The following is a 16,730-nucleotide window of genomic DNA, read 5'->3' on the forward strand; positions in this document are numbered from 1 at the left end:
TGTTTTCAGCTTGGTGGTGTCTACAAATGGATGCTAAACAACAACATCTGTAACAGGTAACACCTTTAACCATCTTTCCTTTGTGTGTCACCTGTGACCCTTCCTTAGCAACAATTATCCATGCTCTGACCATATTATTAAATTACTGTAATACCCTGTACAAGTTGTTCAGTCGCAGAGTCAAGTCCAACTCTTCGCGACCCCATGGACCACATCACACCAGGCTCTCCTGTCTTCTGTCATCCTCCAGAGTTTGCTTAATTTCATGTTCGTTGCATCGATAACACTGTCTAGCCAGTTTGGTGTAGAGAGCCAGTTTGGTGTAGTGGTTAGGGGCGTGGACTCTACTCCGGGAAAACCGGGTTTACATAAGAACATAAGAACATAAGAAAATAAGAGATGCCAATGTTGGATCAGGCCAAAGGCCCATCCAGTCCAACACTCTGTATCCCACAGTGGCCAGAAATACCAGTGCCATCAGGAGGTCCACCAGTGGGGCCAGGACATTAGAAGCCCTCCCACTGTTGACCCCCCCCAAGCACCAAGATGACAGAGCATCACTTGCCCCAGAGTCCCTATCTATACCTTGTGGCTAATAGCCACTGATGGACCTCTGCTCCATATGCTTATCTAATTCCCTTTTGAAGCCGTCCATGCTTGTAGCTGCCACCACTTCCTGTGGCAGTGAATTCCAAGTGTTAATCACTCTTTGGGTGAAGAAGTACTTCCTTTTATCCGTTCTAACCCGACCGCTCAGCAATTTCATGGAGTGCCCACGGGTTCTTGTATTGTGAGAAAGGGAGAAAAGTACCTCTTTCTCTACCTGCTCTTTCCCATGCATAATCTTATAAACCTCAATCATGTCACCCCTCAGTCGTCGTTTCTCCAAGCTAAAGAGCCCTAAGCGCCTTAACCGTTCCTCATAGGGAAAGTGTTCCAACCCTTTTATCATTCGAGTTGCTCTTTTCTGCACTTTTTCCAAAGCTATAATATCCTTTTTAAGGTGTGGTGACCAGAATTGCACACAGTATTCCAGATGAGGTCGCACCATTGATTTATATAGCGGCATTATGATATTGGCTGATCTGTTTACAATACCCTTCCTAATAATCCCCAGCATAGCATTGGCCTTCTTTATTGCAGTCACACACTGTCTCGACATTTTCAGTGAGTTATCTACTACAACTCCAAGATCTCTCTCTTGATCTGTCTCTGCCAGTTCAGACCCCATCAACGTGTATTTATAGTTAGGATTTTTGGCTCCAATGTGCATCACCTTGCACTTGGCCACATTGAACCCCATTTGCCATGTTGACGCCCACTCGCCCAACTTTGACAGATCCCTTTGGAGTGCCTCACAATCCTCACTGGTTTTCACCACCCTGAACAACTTCGTATCATCCGCAAATTTAGCCACTTCACTGCTTACTCCCAACTCCAAATCATTAATGAACAAGTTAAAAAGCAGTGGACCAAGTACTGATCCCTGTGGTACCCCACTGCTTACACCCCTCCACTGGGAGAACTGCCCATTTATACTCACTCTCTGTTTTCTATTAATTAGCCAGTTTTTGATCCATAAAAGGACTTGTCCTTTTATCCCATGATTTTTGAGCTTGCTTAGGAGCCTTTGATGAGGAACTTTATCAAAAGCTTTCTGGAAGTCAAGGTAAACAATATCTATTGGATCCCCCTTGTCCACATGTTTGTTCACCCCCTCAAAGAACATTAACAGGTTAGTGAGACAAGATCTTCCCTTACAGAACCCATGTTGAGTCTGCCTCAATAGGTTTTGTTCATCTATGTGCCTACTAATTCTTTCCTTAATAATGGTTTCCACCAATTTACCCGGTATCGACGTCAGACTGACAGGCCTGTAATTTCCCGGATCTCCTCTGGAACCCTTTTTAAAGATGGGAGTGACATTAGCTACCTTCCAGTCCTCAGGAATGGAGGCTGATTTTAAGGAGAGATTACATATTTTTGTCAGGAGATCCACAAGTTCACAATTGAGTTCTTTCAGAACTCTTGGATGTATGCCATCTGGGCCTGGTGATTTATCAGTTTTTAAGTTGTTTATCAGTTTTAGGACCTCCTCTCTCGTCACCTCAATCTGACTCAGGTCTTTCAACACCCCTCCCGAACTCAGCGGCTCTGGAGTGGGCAAGCACCTCTCATCTTCCACAGTGAAGACGGAGGCAAAAAATGCATTTAGCTTCTCAGCCATTTCCCTATCATCCTTCAGTACTCCTTTTACCCCTTGGTCATCCAAGGGCCCCACTGCCTCCCTGGCTGGTTTCCTGTTTCTAATGTATTTGAAGAAAGTTTTATTGTTGGTCTTTACATTTTTTGCTATATGCTCCTCATATTCCCTTTTTGCATGCCTGACCACAGACTTGCATTTTATTTGCCATAGCCTGTGTTCTGTTTTATCAGCCTCACTGTGACTAGCTTTCCACCGCTTAAAGGAATCCTTTTTACCTTTTACAGCTTCCATTACTTTGTTTGTTAACCATGTAGGCTTTTTCTTATACCTGTTTGTGCCTTTCCTAACCTGCGGAATATATTTTATTTGAGCTTCTAGAATTGTAGTTTTAAACAGTTTCCAAGCTTCCCCAATGGTTTTGACCCTTTCTACTTTTCCCTTCAGTTTCCTCCCCACATGTCCCCTCATATCAGAAAAATTACCCCTTTTAAAGTTAAAAGTGGTTGTGTGAGTCTTTTTGGCCAATTCCCTATTTGTACAAATGTTGAACTCAACAACATTATGATCACTGTTCCCAAGCGGTGCAATCACTTTTACATCTCTCACCAGGTCTTGAGTGTTACTTAGGACCAAATCAAGGATCGCCTCTCCCCTGGTAGGTTCCATGACCATCTGCTCCATAGCACAGTCATTTAGAGTGTCTAGAAACTCAATCTCTTTCTCTCGACTAGAACACATATTGACCCAATCAATGTGTGGGTAGTTAAAATCACCTATTACGACACAGTGTTTTTGTCTAGCTGCTATCTTTAATTCATTCATCATTTTATAATCCTCCTCTATCTTTTGATCCGGTGGGCGATAACAAACTCCCAGTGTTAAGTTTCCTTTTGGCCCCCCTATTTCAACCCACAGAACTTCAAGAAGCGAATCCAATTCTCTTAGCCTCTCGATCTTTCTGGACTTTATACCCTCTCTGACATACAGAGCCACCCCACCTCCAACCCTTCCCCCCCTATCCTTCCGATATAATATATAACCGGGAATCACCGTATCCCACTGATTTTCCTCATCCCACCAAGTTTCTGAAATACCCACAATGTCTATTTTTCCCTCTGACACCAAGCACTCCAACTCCCCGATTTTACCTCGGACACTTCGAGCATTTGTATAGAAACAGCTGTAATTTCCCATACTGGTTAAGCCTGCCACCTTCCTCTTGCAATCTCGAGACCTTGTCAGGCAGTCCATGTCACTAGCCATGGTCTCAGTGGACAATTTCAATCCACCTCCCTGTAGAAAAGCAACAGGTACCCCCTCATCTCTCTGAGATGAGCCAACCCGAACCAGAGACTTTTCATCTCCTGTCGGCTTTCCCCCAATATTCAGTTTAAAAACTGCTCTGCCACCTTTTTGATTTTAAGCGCCAGCAGCCTGGTTCCTTCTCGGGACAAGTGGAGACCGTCTCGCCTGTACAGCTCCCTCTTGTTCCAAAAAGAATCCCAGTGCCTAACAAACCTGAACCCTTCCCCTCTACACCATCGTCTCATCCACGCATTGAGACTCCTGATCTGTGCCTGTCTCTCCGGCCCTGCGCGTGGAACAGGTAGCACTTCTGAGAAGGCTACCTTGGAGGTCCTGGCCTTGAGTTTCCTGCCCAGCAGCCTAAATTTCTCCTCCAGGACCTCACGACTGCATTTCCCCACATCGTTGGTGCCGACATGCACCACGACCACTGGCTCCTCCCCAGCACTATCTACCAGCCTATCTAAAACACGCGTAATGTCCGCTACCTTTGCACCAGGCAGGCAAGTCACCATACGGTCAGTACGCGGGTTCGCCACCCAGCTGTCTACCTGCCTAAGGATCGAATCACCCACTACCAAGAGCCCCCCTCCCACCCTGCCCAGGGATGGTTCCTTGGTGCAAAAGGATAACCGCTCACCAGCTGGGGAAGAGGTCCCTTCTGAGGGCACATTCCCCTTATCCTCAGCACGGTGCCCTGTTTCCCCTAGACCCTCATGCTCCCTGACAGCAGCGGGGCTGCCAGATCCAGAGTGGGACGTAGCTAACAAGTCCCCGAGAGTCTTTTCTGTGCGCCTAGCTGACTGTCTCTGCTTCTCCAGGTCAGCCACCTTGGCCTCAAGGGAGCACACACGTTCCCTGAGAACCAGGAGCTCCTTGCACCGAGCACACACCCAAGACTTCTGCCCAGTGGGCAGATAGTCATACATGTGACACTCTGTGCAAAACACTGGATAGCCCCCAACCCCCTGCTGGCATTCTGGCTTCATAATTCTTTTAAAATAAGTAAATGTAATCCCCCTTTTAAATCCCTTTGTATTTATGTGTTTTTTTTCTTGTCAAAGTCAAATTACTTTATGGGGAAAACAAGGAGCCTAGGGTTTTCACTTTCTGCCTCTTCTTGGGCGTCTCACAGAGCCCCTAGTCCAAGAGTCCCTGGGCTAAGAGCCACGGGCAAAGAGCCCTTTAGCTCGCCCTTCGGCTCGTGCCAGAGGCTCGTGCCTCTGTCAAGGAGCTTTCCTAAATACTCACCCTTCTGTCTCCTGCTCCTGTTCCTGCTCAGAGCTCAGCTGGGTCTCCTCTGCCTCTGGCCAGGTGTTTCCTTAAATAGAGGCCTCCCCCAGCAGAGTGCTGGCAGCAGCTATTCAAATGCACCCAGGCACTCAATCACATGCAAAACAATGCCCCTTCCTTTTCCTCTCAATTGCAGTCAATCACAGTCAAACAATGCCCTTTCCTCTCTCAAGCAGCCAGGAATCTGCAAAAACTCCAAGCGCTTCCACACACTCCCAGACCAGTTCTCCCACCAAAATCCTCAGCTGATTCCCCACTCCTCCACATGCAGCTGCTGGTGTGACCATGGGTCAGTCACAAGTTCTTTCAGAGCTGTTCTCTCAAGGGCAGTTTTCTCAGAGCTCTCTCAGCCCCACCTACCTCACAGGGTGTCTGTTGTGAGGAGGGGAAAGGAAAGGAGATTGTAAGCCGCTCTGAGACTCCTTCGGGGTATAAATACAATCTCTTCTTCTTCATCTTCTTCTTCTTCTTCTTCTTCTTCTTCTTCTTCTTCTTCTTCTTCTTCTTCTTCCTATCTCATCCTTTGCCATCCCCTTCTTCTTTTACCTTCAATCTTTCCCAGCATCATGGTCTTCTCCAGTGAGTCCTGGAGCTACCTTTAAAAACAGCTGAGAGAGAACAGTTTGTTCAGAATATAGCCGCAAGATCATTGTGTGATAAAAGTAGTAAAGAACATATCTCTCCAGTGATAAAAAAAAGTTTAGGCCAGGATCCAAAAAGCCCTGGTATGTATAAACTTGAGTGAGTACTTTGTGTTCATACATTGTAAATTCCAAAGAGCTTACAAAAGCTGATCTTTCCCTTATCCCCTTCCTGGTAGCACATGAGGAAACAGTTTCAGGTGGGGAGGAAATTTGTTATTCTAACTCATCCGTGCAAGAGAGAGCCCTACACTATGATACTGCTGAAAATATTAAACCTGAGATTCTTTAAACCTATTTAGTTGCCCCCCAAGTTGGAATAAAGAGACAAACAATGATTCTGGAATCAAAGAAGGGCCACTTTATTAACTATTTAATTGAACTCTCACTAAGTGGCAAGGGAACTAAGCGGGTGCAGAACAGGCAAGGCAGGTGTCAATCCAGCCCACCTCCTTCCCCCACATGTGGGCAAGCCACCAGCCCCGGTTGGTGCCACTCCTCTGGCCCGTAACTGGCAGCCCAGCTCACTGGTTACCCCCCAGGAGCACCTACCCCTGAAGCCTTACAGCCTGCAGGGAGGAGCCTACCTAAGAGGTTTCCAGAGGTGATCACCATTCCCAGCCCTGGGCCACAAAACCCGAAGGCTGTTCCTGATGACCCCCTTGTTCCCAAATGGGAACCAGCTGAAGGTGCTTACCAGTTCTGCTTTTCTTACCCACACTACTCTGCCATTTGCAAGGCCAAGCCTCTGCTTTGGCTGCTGTAGCTGCCTAACAGCCCAAGGCTGCCCTAATCCCTTGCCACAGGTCCTCGAGAAACAGATCATTGCCCTTGTCTGAGAAGTGAATTCCATCATCCCTGTACAGGTCAAGTAGCTTGATCTGTATACTGGGATGAGGTAAATACTGACCCAAACCACCTTCCATGGCCTTCCTCATCTGCTGGTTGACCTTCCGTCGAGCCTGGTCCAAACACTGGGGATCCCCAAGGCCATGCCACACCTGTCATGGCAACATTGCAGACCAAACAGTATGTGTATTCGGCCACCTCACTCTTATCCTCGCAAGGTCAGCCTTGGCTTGAAGTACCAGTGCAATGCCCTTCAACAGATCTAGGTAGTTCCCACCAAGGTGCATGACCAGAACATGAGTGGGGGGCACCTGCCTCCCCCCAAACAACAGTGGAAGGAGTCTGGGCCATCTAATGCCCTTCCTGCCTTACTATTCAACTTGTGCCCACTCGCTAAGGCGCAACTGAGAACCAAACAGCGTCCTTCTGGCCCAGTGAGTGGCTAAAAAAACCATGCTGTGGCTACAGATGGTGACTTTTTGTCTCGCCCGACAGCCGTCAGCACCTGAAATGAGAATTATGTCAATAGCAACTCAAAATTTGAATTTACGCACATAACCATTATAACGGCCTATGTTGTGGATCTCAGATGTGGAGTACCCCATTGCCGCCACAATGGATGAAGCACCTATTCGAAGGGAGTGGGTCCCAAAATGCCTCAGCCCGCCAGTCTCCCAAAAAATCACTGGCAACCTTACCAAGAACTGATCTGCATCTGGGGCCAACAGACAGAACCTTTCTGTTTACAGGAGAGAACATCAGTGATCCCATTACTTGCCCCTGGCACATGCCACGCTTTGAACAAAATATTGTTTTTAGGCAAAGTAGTGTGAATGCCCTAACTAACGTCATGACCCTGGGTGATCTAGAGGTTAAAGAATTAATCACTTGTACCATGATGAGATTGTCACACCAGAAAAGGACTGTATGGTCAGCAAAATCAGCCATCCAAAGGCCCCACTGCTATCACAATCGGGGGGAAATCCATAAAGATGAGGTCCTTGACCCAGCCAGCCTGGAACCATTCAGGTGGCCAGTCCTCTGTGCACCAGTGCCCCCAGAAGTAAACACTGAAACCAGAAGAACCAGCCACATCAGAAGCAACTTGCAGCTCAGCCTCAACCAATAGATCCTCCCGCCAAAAAGATATCCCGTTGTCATCTAGTCTTGTGGTGCTGCTGGAAACTGTATTTCAGTGCAGTTCTAGGTATGTGTCAACATGACGAATGCTGCCAACTGGTGAATGTCACCAACTACTCAAAATGTAGCTGACTTTAAAGAATGTATGATATGCCCCATAGAACACTAGTGTGCATGTAGTTACAGAAATACAAGAAATAGTGAACGTGTTCCAGCAATTGTTACATGGCCAGCTTCCATGTTGAATACTGTTAACTGCAGATGAAATACTCTTCAATGGCAAACTATCATTATTGTGATTATATAGTAGGCTTGGCTCAAGAAAAACTAATCAGTGCAAGCCAGCCAGGTAAATTCAGTTTTCAAATGTCTGGTGAAACAATGTGCAAGACACTTTGAGTGACATTGTTGGGCAACTTTGGTAAGTTGTTCTGAAGTAGATGAAGCCATTTTACATTAAATAGATAAATGCCACAATTTTTCCTAAAGATGCAGCATTTTACATTTCCAGATTTCACTGTGCGAGTGAGTGAGTGAGTGTGTGTGTGTGTGTGTGTGTGTGAGAGAGAGAGAGAGAGAGAGAGAGAGATTTAGTGTTGGCAATTTGCATATTGAAAACAGAGAGGAATTTAGATGCAAAATGTCAAGCTGTCTTTCATTATGAAGGACAGGTGGTGGCAAAATCTGTTCCATGTGATGAATTGACAATTCCTGCCATTTTGATTCTAGTGTGAATACATTCTAAACAAGCAAGGTGGAGTTTATAATTTATAATTCCATCTGGAGATCCAGGGATGGTGTCCCATAGTTGGCAAAAAATAATAATAATTCAAATTGTTACAGAGAATATATTTTGAAGTACTTTTTCATATAGACAGTAAAATGTCAAACTTAATAAAATAGCTAAAATGCTATAAATTACTATCAGTCTTCTAATAGGCACTTATCTTTGAACATAACAAATTTTTAAAGAATTTATTTCCTGAAATGACAGTTTGTTTCATCAGGAGGAAATTTTCCAGTATTGATAATCAATATTTACTTTCTATCATTTATGGCCACTTTTCTTCAAAAGTTGAAAATATTCCTATGTTAAGGTAATTTATCTAATAGCCTATTCATATGATATCCTCTTAATGAGGAAGCACATATACCTGTAATTGAGTGTGCTATAACTCATTCACTGTTGGCAGGAACAGCTAGGTTTTCTGTCTAACATCTTATCTTAGGTCGTGGTCACACGGAAGTTTAGTGCGGGACTCGCAGCTGATTTCTCCCGCAGTAAAGTTTCCTGTCTACATTATTTCCCGGACTCGCAGCTGATTTCTCCCGCAGTAAAGTTTCCTGTCTACATAGGCAAACCCGCTTCCCGGCCTGAAGCCGGCAGACTTGCGCGGTTTCTGAACTTTTATCCGCGGTTTTTTGACACCTGTTGGAACAGGTGTTTTCTGACATCTCGCGCTTTGTATCTGCGGTTTTGGTATCTGGACAGCAATCCGCCGTGGCCACGCTACCCTCCCCCCGTTGGTTTTTTTTTTGTGTTTCCGGTTTTAGCTATGCGCTTGTGCAAACAGGCGCTAGCTTTTATTTTGGTCTTTTAGATCCCACCGAGGTCGCCGTCTGCGCCCAGCTGTCAAACGAGAGAAAAAACCTGCTGAGCACTGACAGAGCCGGGAACTTTGTTGGGAGGGAGCGAGCGAGTTCAAAGCTGCTCCCGGGTGTGTGCGCCGGCTGGCCGGCCAGCTAGCCAGCCAGAGCCGCTCTCGCTCGCTCTCCCAACTCGTTCTACCCACACCGCCTCCCCACCCGGCCGGTCCCTTCTCAGCATGGCGGCGGCTGCACATACACAGACCCACTCCCTCGCCTGCTGCTTCTCCCTCGCTTATCAGTGCAAGGTGCCGCGGGAGAGAAAAGGAGGCGGGCTGGGAAGGGAAGCCCCCACCGCCGCCGGGCAGGGGAGGAAGCCCGGGCAGTGCCTCTTGCCCAAAGGGGAGTGAAAAGTTAGGTGACAGGGTTCGTGCCTCCTAAACCTCTCGCCCACTCCGAGTAGGGTCTGGCACTGTGCTTGGGTTGGGGGGGGTGTTTGCCGCCAGCGGGTAGGAGAAAGGACAGCGAAGGTCTTTTTATTAGTTTGTATGTACGCCCGAGCGCATGGGAAGACAAGCGCATGCCCAGATTAAAAAAAACAAAAACCCCCGCCTGTGTGAACAGTACTTCGCGCGAGGGAAGCGGAAGACAGAGGGACCGTCTGACCACCTCCACCTCCAAGCGATATATATCTCAAGCGATATAAAATGTCGCGGATATAAGAATTGCGGGAAAACTACCGCAGTAAGAGGTCCGTGTGACCAGACCCTTAGACAGTTAAAACCCATGGGGCAAGGTACAGAGCCAAGAGAAGAAACAGAAAACACTAGATGATGGTGACTAAAGGCAGAGTTCTATATCAGAGCTGATGGAGGACAGTACAAAGTAAGACATGAGAGGCTGGCAGGCTGATTCAAGGTGCAGACTTGGATAGTTTCCTGCAGGCAGTTTCTTTCTGCGATCTCTAGGAATGTTACTGAATTTAACAACTACTCTGGAATGGTGCAAAAAACCTGGAGTTCTTTAATGGTTTTTCATTGCTTGGGACAATATTGCAGTTATCTTTTTTCTGATGAAACTAGTACAGCTCGATGGTAAAATGAGTGTTAAATTAATGCCTATTTTTATTTGTTAATTATTTACTGTAATTATATAGAGCAATCCTAAGGAAGGGGGGCAAATTGGAATAGGGAACCGACTGACCCCTATGCTGATGTTATGCTGTGTTATGTTGGAGTTATGCTGATGTAAAGGTAGTTTGTGCTGGCGCAGAGCACTAGTAGCACTGTGGAACTGCGTCCCACCAGTGCAAGAACACTGCAACCACATGCTGGTGGAATAATGGCACAAACCTTGCTGCTGGCATAGGTGTGGGTGTCTGAGGCCATGGCGGCAGTTAGACAGCTTCCAAAATATTTTCAGCATGGGACCCCCCCCCCGGAGCAGGCACAATGGTGCATTGGCCAAAATGGCATCATAGCCCATTGACAGCCATGTTAACTGCTGAAAGACAGAGTGTTGATGCAAGCCCAGTACCGGTGGGCATAGTGCCTTCTCCGCCATCATTGTGCTGGCAGCAAGTGAATGTGGCACACCCCAAGCATGGAAGATAAGGGCAGAAGATGTACCATCCTGCCTGCAGCTGGCCTGGCCCTGTGGGAAAAGGGGACAGGGTTCATGAAGGTGGTGGGCTGCCAGAGACACAGTCATCTGTGTGGCTGGCATCCTTTCGCCCCTGGACATAACCTACCCTGTCTGTGAGCAGCTCATTGCCCAGTTGCTGATATCATGAACAAACTACATACCCTGACCCAGAGGAGGCAAGGGATGGCATCCCATCTCCCTCGTCCTGCTGTGCCTCCAGGAGGGGTGGCATGTGGGTTGGCACAGGATGCCCTCAATGGTGTGGGTGCCTTGTTTTACACCATAGCATGCAGTGAATGGGTTCTTGTCTGTCATCTTGTTTGTAAAATAACTTGCCATTGTGTCATGTTGATGTATACATACTCCGTACTCTGTATATATATTCTGCCCTTGTCCCAAATCCAGAAGCTGCAGCTGGTGCAGAATGTGGTGGCCAGGCTGTTGCTGAGTCTCTCCATGTGGGAGCAAATCCAGCCTGTGCTAAAAGCACTGCACTGGCTGCCGATAGCATACCAGATTCGCTTCAAGGTGCTGGTTCTTACCTTTAAAGCTCTTTATGGCCAGGGGCCCACATGTTAGCCAAATTGCTTTATTTACAGCAATTGGCAATTTATAAATGGGTTCTTGCCAATTTATACCAAGGTCCTGTTCCCACCAAGGGTTACCAGTAAAGGATTCGAGGCTGTTGTTGTTAAAATAGATGTCTTTTACTTAAAAAAATATCTCATACAAACAATACTGATGCACTCACACATTCAATCAAGTTTCTAATAATTACAGTAGGAATTAAGCACAGTTGCATTAGCAGGTAGGGGTGATGGTGGCCGATACTTATCTGTCTTGCAGCTTGGTTGTTCCAATGAAGAATAGAGGCAAGAAATGGAAACTAAAGGGAATTCACACATGACCAGAACCAGCCAGAACACATGGGCAGTAGAGGCAAGGGTTGGGGATAGCGAGTAGGGCTTAAGAGGGGTTAAGGCAGACAGGGGTTGTTGCAGGGGAGATGCTAGTTGATCAAGTAGGAGGGGCCAGGTGACTGGTTCTCTCCTTTTATAGGGGGTCCAAGAGATGGGTGGTAACTGTGCCAACCTCTTGACCCACAATAATGGAGGTTTGTGCTTCTTCACTAGGCTGGGTAACTGTGTCACTGAAACATTATTTACATGTAAGGTATGTGAAGGCACCCTCTATGTGTGGCATCACAACAGGTGACCTAAAGTGTACAGCTTTCTGAGTCTATGTGTATGTGCACAGTCCATTGTGTGTAGCAATAAATAGTTCATAAAGCAAATATCAGGCTTATTCTCTAACATACATACCTAAGGGACTGCCTTTCCCCACATGCTTCCCAGGGAGCACTGTGATCAGGGTCCCAAAATCATTTGGCCCTTCCAGGCCCCAGAGAAGCCAGGCTGGCTATGACTAGGGCCAGGGCCTTTTTGGTAGCAGCTCCACACTGATAGAACAAGCTCCTGGAAGACATCTGGGCCCTGCGGGACCTCTTAAAATTCTGCAGGGCCTGCAAAACGGAGCTCTTCCACCAGGCCTTTGATTAGTGAGCCGCACCTGACAAACTGAGACCCTGGCCCCAATAACATCAACATTAATAACCAGTGTCTTGCCAATTTGACCCAGATGATGATGGCTGTGGATTGTATGTCTATATCAGATGCTACTAATGTCCACTATTGCTATGTGATTTGTGCTAGCACTTTCTGTAATGTTTTAGCTATATTTTTATTGTTTAACTATATCTATTATGATTTTATGCAATTTTCTGTTTTATCTGTGCAATAAATACTGTGTAAGCTGCCCTGAGCCTGCCTTGGCAAGGAGGGTGGGATATAAATTAAATAAATAAATAAATAGTTCAAATAATTTAAGAAATAAAGTACAGATGCCATCTGGAGATTGTGCAATTCGGATTAATTGATCTGTCAATTTTAAATTGTATTTGTATGTTTTTAACCTGTTGTAAATTGCCCAGAGCCCTGTGTAGTCAAGGATGGGCTGATTCAGAAATTTAATAAATAATAATAATCCTCTGAAACCGTGCACACTCTTCTGTACAGAGTGTCACTGTGGGGTGCCCACAGGACTGATGGGTAACACTCCCCTCCCCAATGACAGGTGGCCTGGGCTTGTAATGCGAGTAGGTCTCTTTAAGGTGGAGTGTGTGGCAGAGGAAGAACATTGCTCCTGTGGCCCACCCCTCTCCGCCCCTTGCAAGTGATGGACATTTGGCTTCCTCGACTCATGACTCCCATTGGTCCTGTCTGCTCTGTCTATCACTCCGCCCCCCTACTCCCAACATGTCAGAAAGGAACACTGTGGTGGGATTGCCATGGATGCGGCTGTGGCAATACCTGGCAACACTGTTGGGGCACCTTTTCCCCATTCAGCTGCCATTTAACTATCCCCTTATGGAGGTGACTAGCAGCAGTGTAGGCACAGCACAGGATTGCTTTGATATTGTATTATATTTCTCACTGAGTTTCAGAGCAGATTACGCAGTGTAATTCAGTATCAGTCTGTACTTAGATAGATATATAGTTATTCCATCTATCCTCCAACAGACATCCCAGGAAAATCAGGAATGGTATACCTTCTTCTTTCTTGAATCTGGAAACTCAGAGCTGTTAGATTCTGGGCATCTGTCAGAGTCTACCAAGGTACATTGTTTATTTAATGACACATATTTCCTTTTTATATCTCTTAATGGAAGATTGTTTATGTATTCGTATAACCACTCTGCTAATGTATTTTTTATTCTGCTGGTATATGAACATAATAAATTATTGATTGATTGATAACAGTCCATACAAAAGGCATCTAATAAACCCTTTTCATTTTCCTAATTCCCTTTGCTATTCTCCTAATGCTTGACAAATCCTTAACTTCAAACCAGTATCTGTTTATTCTAAGAATCTGCACACCCTTATGAGGTGTTAGATCAAATTTTGGACTCCGGCATACATCAGGCAAGATAATATTTGCTCTTCGCACAGGTGTATATAGTTTCTGATCTCTTAAAAAGAGGATGCTCCTTTGGTCAAGATACATACAGGTATGTGCAGGCAAGGTGGGATATAAATCAAAATAAATAAATAATAAACACCTCTGGGGCATTTGGGTAACAGTGGGACCTGGGTAAGAGATACAACAGAATCTTCCTCTGTGTTGGTGAATCAATGAACTTCCTAAGGTAGCAGCTGGTTTTGTTTTTCTTGAACAGCAGGACAGGGTTCACAGGTTCATCTACTTCAGGTGCTTGCTTCTAGGGTATATAAACTAGGAGCAAAATCACATAGAAGTTGACAGGTAGAAAGGCAGGAGAGGTATATCATATCACCTGGTGTAACTTCGAATGTCCTTTCCTGATTGGGTCAAGCAAACCAATCATAAAGGATTAGAGACTTGGAGTCTAATTACATTATATGAAACTTGCTTATATTGAGGTACAATGCACATACTTTTCCTTAGTAACATAGGTATTCTGATGTATGCACATCTCCCAAAGGGTAGGAGGATATACCACATCATATGCACAACATGACCAAGAGACAGAATCCAGGAGATGGCTTTTACATATAGGCTCAAAGTTACCAACTATTTATTTCTTTTGAGATTCATCAGCAAGAAGACTGTGAAAAATGTGTCATTGTGTCAGAGGTCGATTCGGGGGGGGTCGCGAGGGATTGCTGTTCCTCCGGGTAAGGTGGGAACACACGACGAAGCCCCACCCCCTGCTTCCGGCCGCCCCGCTTCCGGCCCTCATTCAGCCAGGAGGAGGCAGGAGAAGAGGGAGGGTAAGTTGCTTCCTCCCCGCCTCTCCCCACCCCATCCTGCCTGGGGCCAGGGAGGGCCTTGGCAGGGCTTCCTCGCACTCCCGCCAGCCTTGCAGGTCCACCGCTGGGCCCCTGATGGGGCTCGGCAGTGGAGCCGCAAGGCCGGTGGTGGTGGCTGGGACCGTTGGGGGATGGGGGGCCTTCGCGGGGCTTCCTCGCACTCCCGCCAGCCTTGCAGGTCCACCGCCGGGACCGTTGGGAGTGGGGGGGCTTGGCAAGGCTTTTCTGTGCTCCTGCCGGCCTCACAGCTCCACCGCCGAGCTCGACGGGGGCTCGGCGAGAGCTGAAACCAGGGCGGCCCCCAGAATTGTTGGGGGGAGGGAGTGAAAACAAAGTATAATGCTTGGATTTTCTGTGTATTTTCCATAGCAGTGTGGTCATCTGCCCCCATGCTTGGTTTATAGCTGTTTTGATTTATAGCTGGTCTTGGTTTATAGCTGTTTTTTCTCCCTGGAATTGCCTACCAATGTTCCCTCTAAGCTGTAGAGTCTTGTGAGCAAAATTTCTACTTTGTGAGCCACTGGCATTAAAGCTGTGAGTGAGTGATTTGGCTACTGCATTAGTTAGTTTGCCTCTGGAGCCCTCCTTCCTGAGTAAAGAGAAAAATATGTGAGCCAGAGGCTTAAAAGCTGTGAGCTAACTCACACTAACTCAGCTTAGAGGGAACACTCCTGGTAACTGGAATGTGAATAGCTACATATTTTGTACTTCTTCTATTACCAAACAGCTTTCCTTTTTGGCACTCTGGTACTAGGTCTTCACTGATGTGCTTGTAGTTGCTTTTCTCTCAACAAACCAGTTACTGAAAATAGATAAAATAGTGTTGAACTTCTATCCTTTTTACCTGACATGGGTGGTTTGCTTGTTTTCCCCCACATGTGCCATCAGATAGGCTCACCAGCTCTGAGTTGGCAATACCTTGGAGATTTTGGGGGTGGAGCCTGAGTGGTGGGTTTAGATTCAGAGGAATTAGCTGTGTTAGTCTGTTGCTGCAAAATAGTCCAAGAGTTCAAATAGCACCTTTAAGACTAACAAATAGCAACTTTAAGACTAACCTTTAAGACTAAGACTGAGTGGTGGGTGTGGCCTTATGACACACTTCCGGTGATGTCAGGGGGTGTGGCGTATGCTAATGAGTTCCCCTAGCTCTTTTTCTATGAAACGACCCCTGCATTTTGTTGTGTTGATGTATATATACTCTGTAGTTCAAATAATTTAAGAAATAAATTGAGAAATATTTCAAACATAGAAGCATGAGCATCACTATTGTTTTACTGAGGCTTAGCTATACTCCAGAGCTAAAGATCTTTTCTAAGGTTGACTGGTTTTGGCTCTCTGAGATGTCCTGTCCTTCAAACTGACATCACATTCAACACAATGAACAGCTCTTCCCAGACAGAACTGACGAAAACTAGTGACTGAGAAACAAAGAATCACTTACATCAATATTTCCACATAAACTGTTATGCTGGTTTATTCAGGTTTATGAAAGGAAAATGCTAGCCTTCACATTTAATAGGAAATAATGGGTATATAGTTGCCAATAATATAGTGAGGTCTTCTTAATTTTTCCATCATGTTTAATGTTATTGGGGAAAATGATATATTTCCACATTTTCTGAATTGGTACATCTCCTTCCATCTGTGAATGCCCAAACATAAATAGTCATAAGTAGTAAGCCCATGTTTTATAATTTAAGCAGTTAAGTATGTAGTACAATTAAACACAGAGCTTATTATAGGATGCTTGCATTTCCTACAAGCTGTAGCTACTTGAGCTACAGTTGGGTAGAGGTGATAAGTGTGAGAGAAGGTTTTAGCCCCAAAAAAGCGCCCCAACCTAACCTCAAAGTGTTTTTTACAGATACATTAATTTTCCCAGTGGATCTGAAAATGGTTTGATGGTAGCAGTTTTCATTGGGAATTGGCAAGAGAGCACCAAGGTAATGTGTACATCTTCCCTTATCTCCCCTTCCCATCATAAGTCTGGTGGCTGCATTTTGTAAAGACAACCTGAATGAGACACAAAGGTCTGTCTTCGCAAGTTACAGTTCAAATCTTCCATTTATACTAGTTTAGTCTTTGTGCAGTGTTCAAATTGGCATATCACTTTGATTCTTTGTGCTGACTTCAAATTTTGTTTATTTTATTTATTTATTTTTCATATTTATATCCTGCCCATCCTGTAAGTGGGCTCAGGGCAGGTCACATCAT

The sequence above is a fragment of the Gekko japonicus genome, unplaced genomic scaffold (assembly GCF_001447785.1).
Source record: "Gekko japonicus isolate JY-2015 unplaced genomic scaffold, Gekko_japonicus_V1.1 scaffold403, whole genome shotgun sequence".
In the NCBI taxonomy this organism is placed as follows: domain Eukaryota; kingdom Metazoa; phylum Chordata; class Lepidosauria; order Squamata; family Gekkonidae; genus Gekko; species Gekko japonicus.